At 33.8% G+C, this 17,500-nt stretch overlaps 1 protein-coding gene across 1 annotated transcript in view; it reads right to left on the bottom strand.

Moving 5' to 3' along the window:
- Nucleotides 1-13,305, bottom strand: part of LOC139961749 (histamine H1 receptor-like) — a 30,885-nt gene extending 17,580 nt beyond the window's left edge. Inside the window, exon 1 of the mRNA XM_071961192.1 lies at nt 13,057-13,305. The gene's annotated coding sequence lies outside the window, so the exon portion shown is untranslated. The remainder of the gene's footprint in view (nt 1-13,056) is intronic.
- Between the last annotated feature and the right edge of the window lie 4,195 nt (nt 13,306-17,500).

The following is a 17,500-nucleotide window of genomic DNA, read 5'->3' on the forward strand; positions in this document are numbered from 1 at the left end:
CACAAAGTGTTCCAACCTGACATCTAGTTTATCCAGGACACTTCTACTAAAGCTTTCTGAAGATACATTAAAGTGATATAATCGGGGAATGATTAAATCTTTTCATACTTGGATGATTCTTTTAACCTTTAGAGATTCGTCCTACCTCTCTCCGTAACTAGCTCGACTGATAAGTCTTTCGTTTCGGGTCATATCTCTCTTGTTTTCTTCAAATTTGAACCGTAGCGTAACTTGAAACTTTAGAGAAAGACGTATTAATATGTATATAGACAACCAAGGGCCTCATCCGGCCTGCACAAAAAGTTGTAAATCAGGTTGTTAGCCATTGTCTCATGGTAAAGAAGAAAAACATCCTCGTTATATCAACTAAATATTCAAGATGTCCTTTGAAGAATATCGCACAACGGTCACGTGACATTATACATGGGTGCACTCTATACAACTGCATATTGTAAATGGTGTTGAGTGCCACAGTCGCTCGGGCGTATACATGATCTTATAAGTAACATTTCTACAAATCCCAAGGGCGTCTGGTGACGTCACATTTGGATTGCGTAACTTAAAGGTAAAACGAAAATAAAAACGAGTACTGAGATGTTTGGAAAATGCTTTAATCATCACTGTGACAATTGAAGCAATGGATGGTTACAGATGAGATGCATAAAGTGCACTACCGAGATATAGGCACATATACATGTATAAGCATGTATATATATATATATATATATATATATATATATTGTATATATATATACGCCTACAGTGGAATTACGACCTTCCTTCCCGGTTTCAAATCCCTGGACATGCAATCAGCGTCCATAACCTAGTGGTTAGGGTGTCCGCGCACAAAGCGGGAGGCCCGGGCTCGAATCCCGGTGGAGGCTAGAAGTTTTTTCACTGTTCTTGATTTTCCAACTCATTACGATTTTCAATTATATATGTATATATATATATATATATATATATATATATATATATATATATGTATATGTGTGTGTGTGTGTGTGTGTTTATATATATATTTATATACATATATATTTATATATATTGCATTTGGTGAACTTTATTATATACTATTCACTTGGGATGCAAAAGTTGTAGCAAATGCGTCGTTGATCTATGCCACTCATTTCTTGTACTGTCAGTCAATGTCATTTCAACAACAACAGAAACCAAAAAGCAGCTTGATTCGTTCGTAACGTATGCCCACAATGCAGAATGCAATTGTTATTTATTGCATTGATCTCACAAACAACGTCGAAAATTACAAATAAAATCGATAGCTTGTGCTTCGACAATTAGCTTGTGGGCTCACAAACGTACGTACAAGTACATTGCTATCTTTTCGTAGAATCATTGGGCGGATTTATCAGTATCATTTATAATTCACAGCGTCTTGTTATCGTTAGCATATCTTACAAAAAAATGTTGTATATCATGTGGAAAAAAAATCTGGTGTTTATTAATACAGAACCAGCGATCAGGACAACATTTCTCAATAAGTTTTATTACAACGTCATTATCAAAACCTTTTACTCAACTATACAGAGGCGGACTTTTCATCGGTGTATAGAGAAAACAAAGAATGAAATAAGACACCCAACCGATAATGAAGCTATTTATAATCAATAACATCTTCCTGTCAGCTTTTATGTCAAATCTTAGATAGCTAGATTCTCGTAATTTGAAACTGTAGGACTTTTTTGTTTTAATGCCACACGTGTTTCTTGTACTTCTCAAACTGCTATATCACTCGTCTGAACACCAACCAGTTGACTCTAAATATAACTTTCCATAGATTACGAAGGTGGCGTAAGACTTTACAGTGGATGAAATTCAAGGAGCAAAGGCTTTAATGCGTGGAAATTTGATTTACGAAGCCTAATCCTGAAGAGGTTTAAGATCCTTTTGAAAGGCTTGTCTCATTCAAAGTTCGAGAGAAATTGACATTTATAGCTTTTCTTCCAATTGAATCTGTCAAAAGGCAGCATTTGAAAACGCGTCAAGCCATGCATTCCACAGATAACACTCATATAGCTCACTTGCCGCAACAATATCACGACTGGTGTCAATTTATTTTTTTAATTTATTTTTGGTACTGATTTCACCTTCCTGTTTGTCCTTATACTTTTATTACTTTGCATTAAGATCGAATGTTTGTATATCAATACTCAAAATGGGCTTTCTTTATTTCGTATACGTTTTTAGTAACACTATATATCCTACTCAGCTCTAGTCTTATATTATAAATCTAAGAAAGTGCACGGGAAAATCTCTCCAAATGTCATATAGAAATATAGGAACGAAATGAAATATACAGGACAGCGTATATAGGCCTATCTCTAAACTTGTGAGCTACTTTTTGGATTTCATTCTTCTATTGACTTATTAAAATAACGCAAAATATGCATCGTTATGGTAAAGGTGATATGAAACTATTTTCGGTAACATTATCTATAAGTCAGTGGATATCGTTGCGGTTGGATATAACGTTGGTGATGATCGTGTAGGCTTATATTAGGGGCACCGCAGTAGGCTAACGGATGTGTTCATACGTCACAGTCTATACCAAAACAGTTTTCAATGAATATCGCAAAGTTTCCATCAATCTTTTTTGACTTTCAATATGTTCATTTATAAAATAATATGTTTAAATATCTTCTTCCAGTCAAATTTAATCACGTTTACATCAGCGTCTCTACCCAGGCCTTAATTAATTATTCATACCATTCTATTGTTCTATAACTTGGACTGGAAATTCATCTATTTATGCTCCTTTTTTTCTTTGATAATTTTCATTAGTGCATGCATTGTTAACATATATTTAGGGACCAAACGTCGTAGATGTTTTCAGATGTGGTTGACTTTTTATTTGCCCTCTAAGAAGGAGGCTCGATAATCTGTATGCTAAACTAAATAGTTCAGTCGCTTTAGTTGATGTTCCAAGCCTATTTGTCACAGCCTAATAGCAGTGTTGAAACATATTCTGAGTGAATGATCTAGTTTTACTTGTACACGTTATATATTGAAGAGATTAGCCTCCGAATGACTGCTGGTATAGTTTTACATGGACCACTATTGGACAAAACTAGCTTCTTTAATATGTTAATATTTTAGTCATCTACAAACGTCTAAACAAACAGTTATTCTGTTCTTGTATGAAACTGTAAAAATTAATTGGTAAAATCTCTTGACTTTGAGAAATATAGTCTGTACTGATAAGATACACTGAAGATTAGATGAAGAATTCCCTGCTATATGATTACACAAAAGCACTTTATCAACTTTAAATTTGGATAGTTCGACAAAAACTATGATACGAACAAAATCAGTTACAGAGTAGCAATTTTGTTATTATTAGATTCGGGGAAATAACATAACTTGTATACAAACATAGCAAAATGTATAGAAATATTTCTGCAAGGACAGTGTATTAAGCTATAACTCTGTGCCAAATTTAAAATAATTGTGAATGTATATACAAAGCATTACAGTTATCTCTTTACAGCGTCTATACGTTACTGAAATAACCAGATATAACCCATACAGTGTACATAGTTTATAAACATATTATAAGCTCGTATGTGTTAATACCTTCTCAGCGAATCAATATTGTAATACAGGCACTCGCTGGATCAATATCTCCAGTTCGTGCCCTGATAAAAAAAAAACCTAAAAAAAACTGTACAACGTTATCATCATAAACGTTATTATTTGGGTCAACAATATCCAGGAAAAATACGGCCAGCAACGAAATGAACAGAACGGAACAATGTCAATATAGATTAGCCAAATAGGTATTAGTGATAAATACATGCATGGCTTAAAGGTCTTAGGCAGAGTTTCAAATATGCAGGCAGCCATTTTTAAATAAACAGAGGTATACGGCATAACCAATAATTGAACTAGTAAAACTGGTTCTATACGCTATACTTGTAATAACGGCAACTAAAGGCAGTAAATGAAATGAAACTGTATGATTTTTTCCTTGCATTACCTTCACAACATATATATGTATGCACTCCCCTTATAGTACACATTATTGTAGCATTTCGTGAAGATCTTTCATGCACTTATAACGATTTGAAGGATAACTTATACTCAATTTTTGGATTTCTTACATCATGCACTTCAGTAATAATTTATCTAACATCCAGTCTTTTTTTAGTTTGCCTTTAGTCTGTTTTCGTCCATGAGATGTCATTGGAACATGATATACTCTTGGTATGGACATTGTTGCGTGGGCAGTAATGAAACTCTGGATGTGGTTTAAAGTCTTTGCGATCGTCAATTTGTTCGCATGTATGACATTTTGAAGATGATTAACAAGGAATCAACCACTTAAGACTCAATCAAGAAGTTACGAGACCTATAATTTGTGAAGGAAATTTGTCGTTAAAGGTTCCCGTGTCATAACGGGTCATATTATATATATATATATATATATATATATATATATATATATATATATATATATATATATATATATATATATATATATATATATGAAATGTAGAAAATGAGACTTCAACAAGCACAGTAAGAAAGTATACAAAGTTGTATGTTCCAATATTTCGCCGGTTAAGGCTTTATCAAGGAATGAGGTGCAACTACCGACTCCGTGTATATAAGTAAAAAACTTTAAAACCAATTCCCCTGAGCTGAAACGCACCAGCGAACAAACTGTATTCGGAGCGCACAGACGGACCAGCAAGATGTGAAAAGCTTAAATATCCAATTGACGTCCAGCACAGCCATTCATTAAGTTATTACTGGCTTTAATGGTAAGGGCTTCGATTATTTTTCTTTCACTGGTATTGGGTAGGTTGTGATGTAGGATTTGCCAATTGATATTTTCTCCAGATTTCGGATTTATATTGTGAGTTTGTAAATGAGTGTATATGGTCTGTTTAGTCATACGTAGATGTTCTTTTATTCTCTTTCCAATGGTGCATCCCGTTTCGCCGATGTATGTAGACGAGCAAAGATTGCATTTAATCTTGTAGACACAGTTTTTGGCTAAACAGATATTCTTCTTTACAGCGATTTTGCAGGTGTCACAGTTGGGTGGGCAACCCTGTTTGTCACGTGGCGCGGAAAACAAACTCGCTGATGGATTACCTGTCATGAAATGTGTTCTCAGATTTGTAATGAAGAATATCTGTTTAGCCAAAAACTGTGTCTACAAGATTAAATGCAATCTTTGCTCGTCTACATACATCGGCGAAACGGGATGCACCATTGGAACGAGAATAAAAGAACATCTACGTATGACTAAACAGACCATATACACTCATTTACAAACTCACAATATAAATCCGAAATCTGGAGAAAATATCAATTGGCAAATCCTACATCACAACCTACCCAATACCAGTGAAAGAAAAATAATCGAAGCCCTTACCATTAAAGCCAGTAATAACTTAATGAATGGCTGTGCTGGACGTCAATTGGATATTTAAGCTTTTCACATCTTGCTGGTCCGTCTGTGCGCTCCGAATACAGTTTGTTCGCTGGTGCGTTTCAGCTCAGGGGAATTGGTTTTAAAGTTTTTTACTTATATACACGGAGTCGGTAGTTGCACCTCATTCCTTGATAAAGCCTTAACCGGCGAAATATTGGAACATACAACTTTGTATACTTTCTTACTGTGCTTGTTGAAGTCTCATTTTCTACATTTCATCATATACACCAAGCATGTCAACATCCGCTCTTTCATATATATATATATATATATATATATATATATATATATATATATATATATATATATATATATATATATATATATATATATATACATACAAATGTCACTAAATGATATATCAAAGAGGTTTTCCAATTAATATAATATAATATTTTATTTTAACTTTACGTAAATACCATTTTTTTCGTGTGCAGTCATGAAAAACACCGCACTATGCACAACTCCTTTGAAGCTATACAGCCTCTATCATACTCGTATAACCTATACAGTAAATGGCCTTCATCGCATAACATTATTTGAAAACATGCTGCAGGGATGTAATAATAACCATTTACTACACACTCCCCTTCCCTCTTCCTTCCTCCAACACTTAACACAAGAAACTCTTCTCGCATCACAAAATAAATCTATAAAAGAGGGAAAATATTACCATATGATTATATATATATTATATATAGGCTATATATATATAGGCTATATATATATAGGCTATATATATAGGCTATATATAGGCTATATATATATATAGGCTATATATATATATAATATGTATATATATATATATATAGACGTATTTGTATATGTAAATATATGGATGACCCGCTATGATACTCTATTATATGGGACTATTTTTCCCGCAAGATGAATGACTATAGATGTATCTGTCATTAGCTTGAAAGTAAAAACAAGCAAGTAAACAACAAACAAGAAACTGCCAATCTACGCCAACCATCAAGCAGACAACCTGTTGTTTGTGGTTACAACTAAAGCAGTTGCAGGGAATCGTTAAATGGTATATGTTATCAGTAAACGTGTAGAATATCGTCCCCGTTAGCGGTCACGTTTTTTTCTGACTGTCTGGTTCATCTTAAGAGTTGGCTACGTGTATAGCGTTTGTGCATATGAACAGACAATGAAGTCATTCTATTTTCAACGAAATTTTCACGAATCGAGGGAGGTAATATCGTACTCAACTTACCATATATACTGTAGAAAGTTTGAGGCTTAAAGCTAGGAAAGAAGAATTATTTTTCCAAAAAAGATCGTATTCAATTTCATTTTTCAATCAACAATATTTGCTTTCGAAATTTTGTTGAGAGTAGTTGAATTGGCCGGGAACTTGTTTTTAATGGACATAATTGCCTGAAGTTAACAGGTAATGTTTCATACAATTCCGACAAAATGATAACTATTTTCCCTTTTGCTTATATATAACTAGAATGTTGGACAAAAACCCATAAAATCCCTCTACTTTTGATTCTTAATTGGAAGCTTTCGAAGAGGGTGAACAAAAAATTCAAGATTGTTCGACCACGTAAATGACAGGTAGGCTTTCATTAAATACCGAAGTTCCCTTTCCAAAGATATGCCAAGGGATTCTGTTTGAATACGTCACAAGGGGGTATACCTAAGGGGTCACTTCTTATCTACCTTCCCAACAGCACCTTACGGCTGGATAGTCCCTATGGGATGAGGGAAAACGAAGGGTTTCTTTTGGATTTTGTAGTACTTCTTGGAGAGATATCGGTAATTTCAACTTGTCCAAGACTGAACCTACAAAAGTACTTCATATATGCATATGGTTCCCATCAGCTCGAGAAGATGTCAATTATTGTCCATGCCCAGGCTTGGGAATCCCATGTACATACATTAAATGTATAACTATGTGTACGCATGTGTAAGTCAAGTAGGAATCGATAATCTGTTCTTAAATATTTTATACAAATTCTACAACTTTAATTTAGAAGAACAATGACCTTTTATGGTTTAAAATCTGATGAAGTTACTGTACTGTATATAGTAGGCTAATCTGTCACGTGGTCTAAATCAATAAAGGAATTCCTATTTCTGATGAAAAATGAGAAACTCAAAAACATGAGTGTATTCTAGAAATATAATCATATACGTTGATTTTTTGTTATATAAATATTACCTTAATTTGTCACAAAGATATGCTAGGGTATGCGCTAGATGTATGAAAAAAGAAAAATTTACTTTATTTATTAAATTCCAACCAAGATGTGACCATCCATGGGTCAGTCGTTATTAAACACCAAATTGGTGACCTCATATGCTTCAACCTACGCGTAACTGATCCGTAAAGTTGTGTACACGCTTCTTGTTATTAAATAACATGTTATTTAATATGTTGGCTTCCCTTCTTTGTCGCTTCAGTGAGTTATTGTTCTGTTTTTCTGTATCCTATTTCGCCAGTATGAAATCTTCAGGGCTATACCTCAAATAAGTTGTGAGGCTTTCCACTCCCGTTAAAGGTCTTTCATGTTATTCGTCTATTTTATCACCATACCTGGAAAACTCGTTATATGATAATTAAAGGTGTTCAAAACACCGTTATTACCGAAAACCTGAGGCGGAAGGAGAGAGAACTTTACCGCGTTTACATCATTAATCAATCACCAACCACGAAATTAAAAGCTCAAATTGAGGTAGTGGTGTGAAAATTGGGCATTGATCGCTTAAACTAATACTGTTACTTGTCATTCAGCCTCTGAAGAAGATCCTGCTAGGATCAAAACGTCAGGCCTTCTTACTTTTTACACATTCTCACTTACACATGCTCTTTAGTGGATAAGTAATTTGCTAACAGTTCTGTTTTATTTTAATCTAATACTTCAGAGTTAGATAATTTGTCACGTAAAAGAGGAATATAGGCTAAACATCCAGATCTAATTCTATAATTTAATTTTTCATACTGATATTAGTTTTACAAAACGTGAACTTTAAATATACAAGAAGTGTGATCTCATAGATGCACAACTACAAGAGAAAATAAATAATCTTTGCATTCGTTCAAATTTGAATTCAATAGTTTCTGTTCGGTTGAACATCTTTAACTTAGCTATACAACCGTTGCAGTAAAATTTGGAAAACCTAATCTATACCGTCAGGGCACTTGAATGAAATATACCGTGCCAGCAAATATCATTTATTTGTTATGGCTGAATTATTCTTTTAATACACTGGTGGGCTTCGAGGGATCATTCTCCACTTCGAATTTTCATAACAACCAAAGGAATATCAATTACATCTATTTATTGACGATGATTTGATTCAAGTTTTTGGATCAGTTTATGTATTGTATGATATTTTCCATTTCTTTATGGGACAGGTTTTGACTCTTTTCTAGAAACGTATAGTTTGTAGAAAGTGACTGTTTGATTCTGACCTCGTAGGACCATGCACACTATTCATGACGTGTACAAATGAGAAACTTCAAAGTAATGCATTCCATAAACATTATATTAGTATACGGCACTGTACAGTATAAATTGTCGTCTGCATTTCATCATGTGTGTGTATCAGTGTATGAGACAATTCTTCATGTTAACATTTGTTCGGTATAGTAAATTGGTCATTATTTTTCCAAACATCCTTGAAACAAAAAAACCATCACGAACACTACCTGTTGCATATATATATAGGCTATAGTTAGCTGTCCTATATATTTGTCATGTTTAAATTCTGCGGGAGATGGATAAAATATTGCCCAACACAAAAAAGTGCCGTCAAATGGCGTAAATTTGAGCTTATATATACACGAATTGGCATCTTTAACTAGTTTAAGCTGACTGACACGTCTGTATTAGATAACTTAATTACATTGCCAGTATTAGCGGCATTGACCGTAACAAATCGATTCATCTCACTGGTCAATGTCAACACGCTATAGTTTATGCATCTACTTTGCTTCAAGTATACATCGATCAATGAGGACGTTCATAGCCTATATGTACATAACTTGTATACAAGTTTGTCTTCTACTTGTCTCCGAGTTCTAAGAAACGTTCGACTTAGCAAATAAGGCGTATAATGGGAAGGAATTAAGATTTTTTTATAGATAAATGCCAGGAAACTCACAAGTCATGGGTCTATGGCAACAGACTGTCGCTATGACAAGTATGAACATTTATGGCATGGATTTGATATATATCTTTCAGTAGGGTAATAAATTGTCTTCAATTTAAAACCAAAATTTTTCCATTGGTTATTAACAAGAAGAAAAACACTGCCGACCCCCCCCCCCTCCCCCCTTACTTCTTGATGGAAAATGCAAACCATGATGACGAGAAGATAGATAAAGAATCAGAAGAGATGGGCTAAAATACACCTTCGACCAAATATTACTCCAGTCTTTAGCAAAACATGTTGAAAACATCATTTAAAATACATAAGACCGTTTGGGCTTGTCAGTAAAGCTTCACTTGTTAGTTTGCACTATTACATGAACATCCCATGCAGTGCTGATACTCTGTGTGACCTCTATGCATTACTTGACCATGCATTCGAAGAGGTGCATTAGCTACGGGTACTTAATACAGCTGACTATAGCAACATCAATATAACGTTTTCTATGCAAATTAATATATATATATATATATATATATATATATATATATATATATATATATATAAATATATATATATATATATATATAAATATATATATATATATATATATATATATATATGCTTAGGTATCTTAACGTTGATTTGCACAACAATGTAACAAGCAAAACAAGTTAAAGTTTGGTATTTTGGTACTTATGTTTGCATGTGACTTACGTTGTATACAATGTAATAAATATATTGCTTTATGATAACATTACACAAGTACGTCAAATGAAAACGATTATTACATATACGACCATTACATGGGAGTACATATACAGAGCATTTAACATGGAATTAGGGAGACCCATACCATGTACCAGGGTCCTATATAGTTCAATTACAACAGCGTGGATACGATTACATTAAGAATTCCTTTATTTTGAGTGCGAGTACAGAGATCTCACTTCGAGCACGAGTATAGCTAATATTGTGCTTCTTCCCTTTACTATTATTATCTAAAAATCTTCCAATTTGCATATAGCCTGCAAATTCCATGAGGGCGAGTACTGAGTAAAAGCAACTATGCCAGAAGTATAAGCTCGAGTACAAACTGAGTACGTAAATGTAATGTAAAGTCCGGAACGTACTTTCGTGGGTAGCCTACTTAAGATTACTATTTCTATTGATGAATCCTGGCTAAATAAAACTGTCCCACCCCTCCCCACCCCTCCCCACCCCTCCCCAACCCCTCCCCACCCCTCTTCCACCCTCCCTTTCTCTCTTCCTCTACCTGCTATACATCTGCAAATCGATGCATATAGTTACATCTGCACTGTTGCTTTGGAAAGTGGTAATAACCAGAATAGAAAATGGGTGATTCGGACGTGATACAAATCGATACTTGAGACTGACACTTTTTTTTATATATAGCTAAATGGGGATCTTCGTCATGGTCTGTTCTATAGTGAACTAAAATATGCCTCGCATTGTGTTGTTCATTGCCTTTATTCTATGAAGAATGCACGTAACAGACAGGGTGGGACTAGAAGTAGATAAATATTATAGTAGGCGCAAATATAATATTATCGAAACAGAAAAAAAAAAATCATAAGTGGCTTAATATATAAATATTAAACATTTTGTACGTATGATCACTTCATATTATCCACCAATACTTATTTAATATCAAAATATCATATGTCGAAAACCTATACTTTTCCTTCCTACAACTTGTTTTTGTTTTATAAGGTCAAAGGTTGCCTTGATTTGCATCTGCCATCTGAACAGTGGTTGTAATGACATTAAATACAATCAGCTGACGTAGGGACTGAATTGTTTTAAATAATTGCTCTATAACGTTTGCATCAATTTGTAAGAACAAGATCCAAAAATGGTACAGTTTATATGAGAAGAAGTGTATGTACGTAACCATTTAAAAGCTTGGGACAGCAAAGTATAAAACCAGCAATAAATAATGCATATCTTAATGAAAAACCTCAACAAAAAGTACAATTTTTTTATTTTAAATTGATATTTTCATGAAGCCTCGTTGTGCCAGTTGCTTGTCTCCTACAGTGAACAGTCCAATTATTCTAGTAAACAGTCCAATTATTCTACTATCTGCATCACCATTAGTCAGAAAAATTACAAAACACGGTCAAAGAACGCAACAGATATCTTTTGTCGAAATTTTGCCCTATAAAGATATAAATAGAATGCCATGAAAGTATTGGTATATACCCTTTCTTTCATTTTGACCAATAGACAACAAAAAAAAAAGACAAAAAAAGAAGAAGTTGAAAAGTTGAATGACCAACAGAAATTACAGAACCTCGATATTCAATCGCCACCCACGCAATAATTTTAAGCCAAATTCCAAAGGAAAAATTATTTTAAAGAAGAAGAAAAAAAAACATTATTAATAAAAGCTCACAACTATATGGTTTACGCCTTGAATGCACACACTGATATGAGTTCATCTAAACTCTACCCTGCATGCGTAAAAAGTCATAAATAATTGGAATGAATTTCGAAAGTTGGTCACTTGCCGGGAACCTTGATTCTAAGTTGACAAGGACGTTTGGTTATATATGATGACAATATCAAGAAAAATTTTAGACGATTTAAGTTCGTAATAAAAAACAAAATTTAAATTGGGGGGGGGGGGATAGGAGCAGTGGACGTCAGTACATAAATAAGGAAAATATTATTTTACAGTCTCAATGAAAAACTCTACAGAATTAGAAACAAACCCAAAACAACAACAACGGCAACAAGGATTGGCAGTAAGAGGAATAACCTTATTTGAACTTTTGAAATATTGACGAAGAAAGGTCAGATTGAGTAGTTTATGTCAACTTATAATCAAAATCCTGATACCTAATGTAAATGTGAAACTTCAAGTGAATATTAAACATATATACACACACACACACACATATATATATATATATATATATATATATATATATATATATAAATATATATATATATATATAATGGTCATTTGCACGATGAAATGTGTACACAATAGACCGATCGGTGTAGTACGTTTATCATCAATTTTTTTTAACGATTTCAAAAATACATATTACCGTAAGTAGAATTATAATTCAAATATGATCCAAATATATCAAAATAGTTTCCCCTTAAACCCTTCAAATCACCTTAGTTGCAACATTCCGATGTCTTCAAAGGCACGGAATGATATTATATGACATTATCAATACAAATCGATGCTCTCTTAAAGTGTACTCAAATATTAAATTGTTTAACTAATATAGATATTATGTCTCGCTAGCCAATTATATACCTTTGTACTCTGTGGAATACAAACTCGGGCGACATTAACAACTTATGTGCAAATTGCTACCAATGATAAAAAATACTTCAAATGTGCACTGCAAGTTGAACCGTTCAAAACTGTCTGAAAAACCATTACTTTTAGATATATTTATATAAAAAAAGGAAGAAAGTAAAAAAAAAAAAATTCATACCGTAACAAATAAAATCCTCACTGAAAACGAAAACCGTACAACTCCAAGATATATATAGTCTTCGGAATATATAAACATGTAAAAATCCTCCTGGTGATTGCTCGAGTGGGTTTTGTCGACATTTGCTTAATCCAAAGTTTGAATAAATGAAACTATACTAACATACACTTGGCTCCAGAACTGATCTCTTAGTGATTTTTCCATTACCATGTTGTCTGCCTCTCCATCTCACACTCTCCCTCTCTCTCTCGCACTTTCTATATCTATCTGTCTCTATCCCCTTTTGAATCTATGTAAATATCCTCATGGTCTGAGAGAGAGTTGTGCTCTCTTTTTCCAGTAAATTAAAGTGGGCGGAGTTTGTATGGTGACGTCAATGTGAAAACGTCAATTTTCATTCATATTTTTTACTTCCATGTGAAGACCAAACAATCGTAAAAGTGGAGATAATGAACAGTGTATGACCGCGGGGGTTCCGTTATTTTCACGTCAGCGATTTGAAAACGGAATTTATCCAGAAATGGATTGGTTGAATTAACACAAGAACGACACTTGTACTAAGACTACTGAGCCACAGATTTAGGAGTGGTTAAATTATAACAAAACATAATTGGATGAGACTGATTTCCGGGACATTTCGCGCTGATAAGGGGCTAAATATGGGATTTTTTTATAGACACGACAGAAACAATATCAATACGTCGGTGAACATCGGGTTTTCAAACAATTGTAATGTATATTTATTGGAAATTTTAACCGCAATATGGAGACATCAGGAAGTCGTGTTTACACGAAAAGGTTGGGATGAAAACAGCTTAATATAATGTCTAATATTTTTCATCGTGATTTATATTTATTATAGTTTGCAGAAATGAACATAAATTTGCCAAATTATTGCTTGGTATTGTCTTTCTCTTTTACTTTTAATGGTTGTTATTGTTAAATATTTCATCGTATATCAGAGATTAGAATGGTTTGAATGCTTTTGTTTCAACTAATTTTTGCGGTATTTTTTTTCTATGAAAATAAAACACAACAACAACAACAACAAAACACTGAAGATTGACGATTATTGATGATTCCAATGTCTTCATTTTTTAATTTTTAATTTTCTAATTTATATCAAATAGACCAAGGGTGGTTTTAAATTAATATCAGTTGCTGGGTTTCACATTCTATATGCTATTGATGAACACGTGTTTGAGTTCCGAACGGTGTCGAGATGCTTTAACATTGGTATAGGTAATATATCTTGGTTCATAGACTTACGCAGAAAGTTCAATGAATCCACGATTAATTAAATAAATGCTCTTTTTGATGAAGTTAAAAACAAAGTTTTTATGTCCAAGGATATGTTTCGCTAAATTTATTTTATCACCAACAAAACTCCTCAAAAGTTACTCCACATTTTGTGTACATCTGTGAAACACTCTTAAGTGGAAAATGTCTGAAATCATTTTTTTGAGGTGTCCAGCAAGATGGCTCTTTAAGTGAATTTCACACTAAGAGTAAATTCAATTTTGCTGGACAACTTGGGAGTGTTTTCTCTTTGTAAAACCCATCTTTATTTGCACGGCTTCACAGCTATAGAAAGAGTGAACATCTTAGCAAATGTCGTCGTAAAAGTTAACCGGTGGGGTGGGGGGGGGGGTAAATACTTAAGCACGTGATAACTGTATAGCTAATAATGAGTAAGTATAGTTACATGGACAGCCACGTTAATTACAGCATGCGGCAGCTACCATGCAGCTACATTTACATATTTAAGCAACCACTACTTTTGCAATTTCAAACGTATTAAACGTATCAAAATAATGATTAAGCAGTTTGCTAACAGGTGAAAAATGGACCGTTAGCAGAATATAGGTTACTGATTTGAGTACAATAAGGAGTATACTTTATGCAGTAACACTTTTATATATATATATGATATATATATATATATATATATTTATACATATATATATATATATATTTATATATATATATATATAAATATATATATATATATATATATATATATATATATATATATATATATACATACATACATATATGTAAAGCCAAGTATCGCACGATATACTTCTGCCCTTAATTACCTAGAGACAGGAATCGAGGTAACACCAATAATCTGTGATTTGCATAACCCAGTTAACGTTTAATTATTTGACCTATCTGAAATATAGAAAGTAAAATTATTCATCGTAATGACGCCGGGAGTAATCCATCACTTTAGATGTCTTCCTCCAAAACCGAGTGTGTGTTACCTGTATTCATCTACTGTGGATGCTTTTATTCACAGGAAGTTATCAGCGTGCGTTGAGATAATGCACCTCCGATTCTTTGAAACGGGCTCCCTTTTGGTTTGCATTTTGTTTTTCTCGTTAACGAAGCTATTTTGGGAAACGCCGAAGTACATTGAGTATAACGTGCGTGTGCAAGTCATAGTAACGAACGGTATACAATTTCAGGCAATAGGTCGACGTTTTCTAATTTTTGTTTTTCTCATTCCGAGACATGAGATTCTATTTTTGATTTGTCTTTTTTGCATATTTATAATTATAGGAAAAGTCTTTTCGACACGTGTGGGAAGATGCAAGGAAAATAATCCATTTGTATCTATTATTATTATTATTGTATATAACATGCATATCGCTCGCGTAGAGGACTTGTAGAGGAAGTGTTTACTCATAAGAAATTTGGATGATTTTTTAGAAGACAAGTACAAACAAGATAGAAATAATAAATAAATGGAAAAAAGGTAATATTTAACAAAAATCTTTCCTGGCATATCGGTACTCTGTCAATCAAATCGAGCACTGATGTGCATCACCTGCACACGTGTGTTACATTAGGACACACACGACATGTTGTCGCTGATTTGGAGCAACATTATAACCAAATGTACCACAGGTAATGATTCAATTATGGTCACAACTGGTGAAATCCTGCCTTCTCGCGTTACAATGGTATAGTTGATTAGTACAGAAATATACCATTCGTGTGATGACGTAAATGTTTTTTCCAGCCATGCATGTTTGTCTTAAAGGAATTTTTTAGTGAAAAATGTGATCCAGTCCTTACGGTCATATCATTTTTTGTCTTTGTATCGCCCTAAGCCATTTGCCCTGTCATGTAATTTAGTTTCTGTGATAGAGTGCTTGAAATGTTGGCCCGTCCTGCCAGAAAATTCAAATATAACAATGACTTACGTCGAGACGTGACGTCAGTGCGGAAAATTCCTCAAAATCGATCAGATCTCACTGTAAGCTTGGTCTTGATATAATACACTGGAATGTGTATAGACTATGCATGCGGCTGTGATTCAAAACATCGCTCAAATAACAAATATCTGAACAACGTATTATGAAGAAAACCAAGTTAGGGTATTTTGAAACACTTAAACTCTTCAATAGATTGCTAACTTGCAACTTCACCAAGAAATTTCCATCTAAATCGCTAGTTTACTTTCAGAAATTTGAACTTTCCTCGCTAAAGTGTAGCTAGTTAAGGATAGCGTCCCTGCAGCCCCAGAAACGAAGTGCCGCGATGACGTCACAGAGCTCATCGTTCCCCACTGTTCAAAATATATTAGATTAAGTTAGCGCGAGGTTCAAAAATTCACTTTTCATAGAATGAAAAATCCCCGAACTAGGACTGTTGCGATGAAAAATTTATGGATTTTTTTTTTTCATATACCCATTAGACTGCCACTAGAAAATTCCTTTAAAGCACTGATAAACTAAACACTGATGTTTGATTCCCTTTGTTTCAGTTTTGCATTTGAAGTATATTTAACATTTTAAACTAAAAATACACGTTACGGCAATGGAATAGTAATGTACATTTCAAACCACCCAAACTAGGTGTTTATTTATAGTGTGTAATCGGCTACGACAGCCGATCGGCTGAAATTCTATAGTACCACTCCATGCACATATTATTTGGTAATAAATTATTCAGAAATTTCGCTCGAAAAAAAAAATGAAGTGTCCTCTGTGATGAAATTTGTAGCAAATATAAACACGCCAATCGCAAATGATAGAAAGGTCAAATGTAAAACAACAATAACTTCATTAAATTAGGTTGACGCCATTTTGTGGTACGGTATTGGGGTAATATCATAGACCTAGATAAGAAGGCGTAGAAAGTATACAAACGTAATTAACCATATGATGCATTGAATAAATGTAACATCGTAGGGCTGCTTTATTAGTGAACTAGTAACAGACGTATTGTCGCAACGTGTTCCTTGTGGTCTCTCATGCGGACATTTCCCCACCAATATTTTTACCCTCGACCGGTTATGACGTATAAAGGGAGACAGGGGTGGGGTGGGTGGAATGGGGGTAATGACGGGGGTGGGTGTTGGGTTGACACAGGGGCTTGTACCAAGATATATTATTCATGGCAGTGTTCATACAGGTCTGTAGGTAGCCAGGAA

This window comes from Apostichopus japonicus, chromosome 20 (genome assembly GCF_037975245.1).
Source record: "Apostichopus japonicus isolate 1M-3 chromosome 20, ASM3797524v1, whole genome shotgun sequence".
Taxonomy (NCBI): Eukaryota; Metazoa; Echinodermata; class Holothuroidea; order Aspidochirotida; family Stichopodidae; genus Apostichopus; species Apostichopus japonicus.